Source organism: Apium graveolens, unplaced genomic scaffold (genome assembly GCF_009905375.1).
Source record: "Apium graveolens cultivar Ventura unplaced genomic scaffold, ASM990537v1 ctg3078, whole genome shotgun sequence".
NCBI classification, from domain to species: Eukaryota; Viridiplantae; Streptophyta; class Magnoliopsida; order Apiales; family Apiaceae; genus Apium; species Apium graveolens.
Genome location: NW_027417930.1, coordinates 7,345 through 14,688, shown reverse-complemented (window position 1 = coordinate 14,688; position 7,344 = coordinate 7,345).

Genomic DNA, 7,344 nt, shown 5'->3' with positions numbered 1-7,344 from the left:
AAGGGAAAGAGAAAAGGAGGATCAGTTGCACTTGTAGCTGACAGTGAAAAAGTTGAAGCCAGAGATGAGGGAAAGACAATGCCAAGTCTCAAAATTGGCACATGTAAATCAGAATCAAGCAAGGGTAAAGAGCAAGTTGCTGAGAATGAAGACAATTCCAGTCAGGATGAATCTGATGATATTGATGAACATCTGGCCTTTCTGTCCAGGAGGTTTGCAAAGATGAAGTTCAGGAAAAACACAAAGTTCACTAAGCCAAACAAAAACATGGTGGACAAATCAAAGTTCAAATGTTACAACTGTGGCATTAGTGGACACTTTGCAAGTGAGTGTAGGAAGCCAAATTCTGAGAAAAAGAAATTTGAGCAAGTTGATTACAAAAGGAAGTATTTTGATTTGCTCAAACAAAAGGAAAGAGCTTTTCTCACTCAAGATGATTGGGCAGCAGATGGGGTAAATGAAGATGATGATATGGAATATGTCAACCTAGCCCTGATGGCTAATTCTGATGAAATTGAAACTAGTTCATCAAGCAACCAGGTAATTACTACTGATCTCTCTCAGCTTTCTAAACATGAATGCAATGAAGCCATAAATGATATGTCCAATGAATTATATCATTTGCGTGTTTCTCTTAAATCACTAGCTAAAGAAAACACTAGGATCAAAGAAAATAATGTGTTTTTAAGTGATAGGAATGCTGTGTTAGAGAGTCAGGTAATTGAGCTTGAAAAGATTAAACTTAAATGCTTGACTGTCGAGAGTGAACTAGAAGAAGCTGTTAAGAAAGTAGAAATTCTTTCTAAACAGTTAGAAAGTGAGCAAGAGGTAATCAAGGCCTGGAAAACATCTAGGGATGTTGGTGTTCAAATTGCCAAGGTTCAGGGAATTGAATCATTCTGTGAGGATGCCTCGAAGAAAAACAAAAAGGAGTTAGAATTAATTGATGGATTGTCAATGGATGTGGAATCAACGGATGATGAAAGTTATCCGTTGAAGGAAGAAAAGGAGCATCCGTTGAAGGCTCATCAATTAAAACAGGCAAGTTCTTTTAAAAATAAAAAGAATGATTCAACTCTTAAGAACTTTGTCAGAGAAGGAGCAAGTACATCCAGAGATGTCAGTAAGGTGAATATAGGACACATGACTTTAGATCAGTTGAAAGATAGGCTTAAGTTGGTTGAGGATAAGAAGGAAACTAAAAGAAAATCTAAAAGAAATGGGAAGGTAGGGATTAATAAACATAACAATTATACACCTGATAGGTATGCTCCTAGAAAAAGCTGTGTACATTGTAAAAGTGTTAATCACCTATCTGATAATTGAAAATCTGTTAAAAATGCTCCCATGCCTTCAAATCCCTCCATGCCTAACATGTCTATGTCACCTCTGCATGCTATGCCTGTTATGTCTCACCAGAATCCCCATGCACATTTTGCAAACATGCCATACATTAACAATCCTTACTTTACTGCATTTAGTATGCCTCAAATGCCATATAATATGCCTATGTGGAATAACATGTTTGCACAACCTATGCCTTATCAAATTCAATCAAATGTGTTAAATGATTTCGTGACTAACCCTACACTTCAACCAACCACATCTGAGACCAAGGTTGACCCAAAGTTACCTACGTCAAAAGATACAGGAGGAATGAAGTCTAGGAAAAAGACTAACAAGGCTGGACCCAAGGAAACTTGGGTACCAAAATCAACTTGATTGATTTTGTTGTGTGCAGGGACAAAGAAGGAATCTATGGTACTTGGACAGTGGTTGTTCAAGACACATGACAGGAGATTTCACCCTGCTCACAAAATTTAAGGAGAGAGCTGGCCCTAGCATAACCTTTGGAGATGATAGCAAAGGATTCACTATGGGATATGGCTTGATTTCAAAAGAAAATGTCATCATTGATGAAGTTGCATTGGTTGATGGTCTCAAACACAATTTATTGAGCATCAGTCAACTATGTGACAGAGGGAATACTGTTTCCTTCAATTCTGAAGCCTGTATTGTCACAAGTAAAAAGGACAATAAAGTGGTTCTAACTGGAGTTAGAAAAGGAAATGTGTACTTAGCTGATTTCAACTCTACAGATGCAGAATCCATTACTTGTCTTCTCAGCAAAGCAAGTCCAGTTGAAAGTTGGCTATGGCATAAGAAGCTGTCCCATTTGAATTTCAAAACAATGAATGATCTGGTCAAAAAGGACTTAGTTAGAGGAATGCCTCTAGTGGAATTCACAAGGGATGGACTGTGTGATGCTTGTCAGAAAGGAAAGCAAAAGAAAGTATCATTCAGTAAGAAGCTTGAATCTGCAATTGATGAACCACTGCAACTTCTACACATGGATCTCTTTGGACCAGTCAATGTATTGTCAATTTCAAGGAAAAGATACTGCTTAGTGATTGTAGATGATTTCTCAAAGTTTTCATGGGTTTATTTTCTTGGATCAAAGGATGAAGCTAGTGAAATCATCATCAATCATATCAAGCAAGTCAACAATCATCCTGATTTCAATGTAAGGAATATTAGGAGTGACAATGGAACTGAGTTCAAGAATTCAACCATGAAGATGTTCTGTGGAGTAAATGGGATCATGCATGAGTTCTCAGCTCCAAGAACTCCACAACAAAATGGTGTGGTGGAAAGGAAGAACATATCACTAATTGAAGCTGCAAGGACAATGCTTGAGGAGTCAAAGCTCCCAACTTATTTTTGGGCTGAGGCTGTTAACTGTGCATGTTACACTCAGAATATTTCTCTAATCAATCAAGCAAAATGCATGACCCCCTATCAATTATTCAAGAGAAGAAAACCAACTTTAAACTTTCTACATGTCTTTGGTTGCAAATGTTACATCTTAAGGAATCAATCTGATCACAAAGGAAAGTTTGATGCAAAGGCTGATGAAGGAATATTTGTTGGTTATTCTGCTGGAAAATCATATAGGGTCTACAATCTAAGAACCAACATTGTCATGGAATCTGTACATGTTGTGTTTGATGATAAAAAGATTGATGGACTAACAGATGAGGGACATCATGAAGGACTCAAATTTGACAATATTGAGATATATTGTGATGATAGTGAAGATGAGAATGATGAAGAAGACATCTCAAGAAGAAACCAGAGTCTGTCTTTGGATAATGCACAGAATGCTGCATCCGTTGAAAGTCAAAATTTAGCTTCCGTTGAAAGAAGCAATGCAGCATCCGTTGAAAGACAAAGTGCATCATCCGTTGAAGTTCATAACGAAGCATCCGTTGATCACAGTCTGTCAACGGATAATCACTTCACCTCATCAGTTGATAGAACTCCCATTTCCTTTCAAAGGATCAGCAACTCAGGGGGAGTTTCAACAAATCAACATTCTATCTCACATCATGACAATACTGAGGCAACCTCATTAAGGGCTAATCTACCACCTCAAAGGAAATGGACCAAGAATCACCCTTTTGAACTGATCATTGGTAATGCTACATCAAAAGTACAAACTAGAAGGGCTACTCAAGATGAATGTCTGTATAGTAGCTTTCTATCACAGGAGGAACCTAAGAGAGTGGAAGAAGCTCTATTGGATCCAGGTTGGATTTTAGCAATGCAAGAGGAGCTAAACCAATTTGAGAGGAACAAAGTATGGAAGCTGGTACCCAAGCCAAAGAACAAGAATTCTATTGACACAAAATGGGTATTCAGAAACAAGATGGATGAAAATGGCATTGTCATAAGGAATAAAGCCAGATTGGTTGCCAAAGGCTATTCTCAACAAGAGGGAATAGATTTTGATGAAACATTTGCTCCAGTTGCAAGACTTGAAGCCATCAGAATCTTTCTAGCCTATGCAGCTAATGCCAATTTCAAAGTCTATCAGATGGATGTCAAGAGTGCATTTCTAAATGGGGAATTGGAGGAAGAAGTTTATGTAACCCAACCTCCTGGTTTTGAAGATCCAAATTTTCCAGACAATGTGTATTATTTGTTGAAAGCACTCTATGGACTAAAGCAAGCACCTAGAGCCTGGTATGAGACTTTATCAAAGTTCCTTCTAGATAATCACTTCACAAGAGGTACTGTTGACAAAACTCTCTTCTTTAGAAATGTTAATGGCTCTAAGATACTTGTACAAATTTATGTAGATGATATTATATTTGGATCTACAGATGATAAACTTTGTAAAAAGTTTGCTAAATTAATGCAAAGTAAATATGAAATGAGCATGATGGGAGAGCTAACTTACTTTCTTGGGTTACAAGTTAAACAAGTTAGTGGTGGAATTTTCATTAGTCAAACTAAATATATTTATGATCTTTTAAAGAAGTTTGACTTAATGGATTGTTCACCTGCAAAAACTCCCATGGCCACTGCCACCAAGCTTGAATTAAACAAGGCTGAAAAGTCTGTGGATATTACAAGTTATAGAGGCATGGTTGGCTCACTTTTATATTTAACTGCCAATAGACCTGATATTATGTTTTCTACATGTCTCTGTGCTAGATTTCAAGCTGACCCTAAAGAATCTCACTTAGTGGCTATTAAAAGAATTTTCAGATATCTCAAAGGGACTCCAAATCTAGGAATTTGGTACCCTAGAGAGTCTGGTTTTGATCTAATTGGCTACTCAGATGCAGATTATGCAGGTTGCAAATTAGACAGGAAAAGCACAAAAGGCACCTATCAATTTCTAGGAAACAAGCTTGTATCATGGTTCAGCAAGAAGCAGAATTCTGTTTCCACATCAACAGCTGAAGCTGAATACATTGCAGCTGGTAGTTGCTGTGCACAAATACTGTGGATTAGGAATCAGTTATTTGACTATGGTATAACTGTTGACAAAATTCCAATATTTTGTGACAACACAAGTGCCATTTCCATTACTGAAAATCCAGTGCAGCACTCAAGAACCAAGCACATTGATATCAAGTACCACTTCATTAGGGAACATGTGATGAAAGGTACAGTGGAACTTCATTTTGTTCCAAGTGAAAAGCAGATTGCAGACATATTTACCAAGCCACTTGATGAATCAACATTCACAAGATTAGTAAGTGAGTTAGGTATGCTTAACTATTCATAATCTATGTCATCTATGTAATCTGTCTTGTAGCCTGAAATGAATTTGCTGCAAGAACAAAGTCGGCTTTAATCAAGACTTATCCTATCAACGGATATTCCCTATCCGTTGAAAGCCAAAATTGTTCTATCAACGGATATTCATTATCCGTTGAAAGACAAATACATTTCTGGTAATTTTATCCTTCAACGGATAAAATAGTGTTGTTCATCAACGGATAACTATTTACCTTATCCGTTGATGTGTCCCGCTAGTGAGTCACAGCCGTTGATTCTTTTACTCAACCGTTGATACAGATATACAGTGTTGTATGTATTTGCATTTACGGTAGTTTTCAGAATTTCTACAGTTTCTTTTATTCCTGAACGGCTTTCACTTACTTAAAAGTATCATTTAATTGTTTTAATTTGTGTTTTAATTCAAGAAAGTATAAAAGCCCAATTGAATTCTTATTTTCACTTTACGCTTTCTTGCAATTATCATTCTCTTTCTCTCTCAATTCTCAAGTTCTTCTCTGCAACCTCTACTCACAAAAATGGCACCAGTAGTCAAAATTATGTCTCAAACAGGATTTGTTTATGAAAAGAATAATTTCATAGTCTTGGTTGAAAAGAAGGAAGCCCATTCTGATTATCACAAGATGATGGACTTCATCAAGAACTGCAAACTGAGCTATGCAATGCTGGAAGCCCCAACCATCTACTGTGAAGTGATTGAGGAGATTTGGACAACTGCAGAGTTCAACTCCACAGATATGACCATTGCCTTCTCTCTCAAAGGTAAGGACTATTGCATTAATTGTGATGATTTACAATCTTGCTTTAAGTTGCCTGAGAATAATGCCATGACACCACACACTGATAAAGATATCTCTGCTATGCTAGATTCCATAGGCTATGCTTTTGATTCTATTAGTTTAGGTAGTATTAGAAGGAAAGGCCTTAGGAAAGAATGGAGTTTTCTCGGAGATGCCTTTATTAAGGTTTTCTCTGGGAAGATTAGCAATTTTGATGCTATCACTTCATCTCTTGTTAATATGCTCTATATGCTAGTTTCTGATAGGTACTTTAATTTTAGCAACTGTGTTATGCTAGAATTAGGTTCCAGATTAAGTAACAAAGCTAATAGACCACATAACATCTACTTTGCTAGATTCTTTATGTTATTGGCTAACCATGTTGCTGAAGGTTTGGTTATATCCAATGAGAATAATAAACTCAAATGCTGGGCACAAGAGAAAAGGGTCCTTGCAGACCTTTTGAGAATGAACCTCAACAGCCAGGTGCCATTGGTATACTTGCCAATCATGAATGCACCACAGGTAAGTGAGGTAAATGTTTCTATAACTCCTACCATTTCTAACCCCAATGTTTCTTTGCCTTCTAGTGTGGCTATGGAACCTGTGTCATTGTCCAAACAGGCTCCTACCAAAGCCACCAAATCTAAAATCTCCAAAGTCAAGTCAAAGAACCTACCTCTGTTGTTTCTCAAAAGACAACAGTTGTAACAACTACCATAAACCCTGAAGGGAGTGAACAGGGTGTCAGTGGTGAGGGGAGGGGTGAACATCAAAAAGCCCCCCAGGATAAGGTGAGAGAGGTGAGTGGTACCCATTCCATCCAAGCCACAGTCTCTCAAAAGACTGTAGTGGTTCAAAAGGAGTCCAGCACATCCCTAGTTGCATCCTCCCAAAAGGATGTAACTATTGAAAATAGTCCCCACCCAGGGACACAGAACAAAAGAGGGAGGGACACTGAAGCTAAACATTCACCAATTCAAGCCTTTTCGAGGAAGAAAAAGGCCAAAATCCTAGTTTCCACACAAGGGGCACACACAGCACAGATACACCCACCAGTATCTGTGCCTTCTCAAATTCAGCTTGATGTGATTCCAGCAAATGTGGAATCACAGCCCCATTCTCTCAATATAGACACACACCATTCCTCAAACTCTCCTACTCCCTCTCTGGATGTGGATATGATATTGACATCAATTCCTGATTCTCCCTCATTAAAACTCAGGGAGGAGCCCCACTCAAAACCTGGTGATCATCATCTTTTAGATGATTTGTTGGATCATCAGCCAATTCTTTCAGATGTAGTTGCAGAATCTGTGTCACCTCACTTAAAATCAATCCACACAGATTCAACAATTATATCACTTTCTATCTCTACATCATTTCCTTCTTCAACGGATATCTCTCATCCGTTGACAAGTGGTTGTTCTTCAACGAATAAGCTTAACAGCAGTTATCCGTTGATACCATT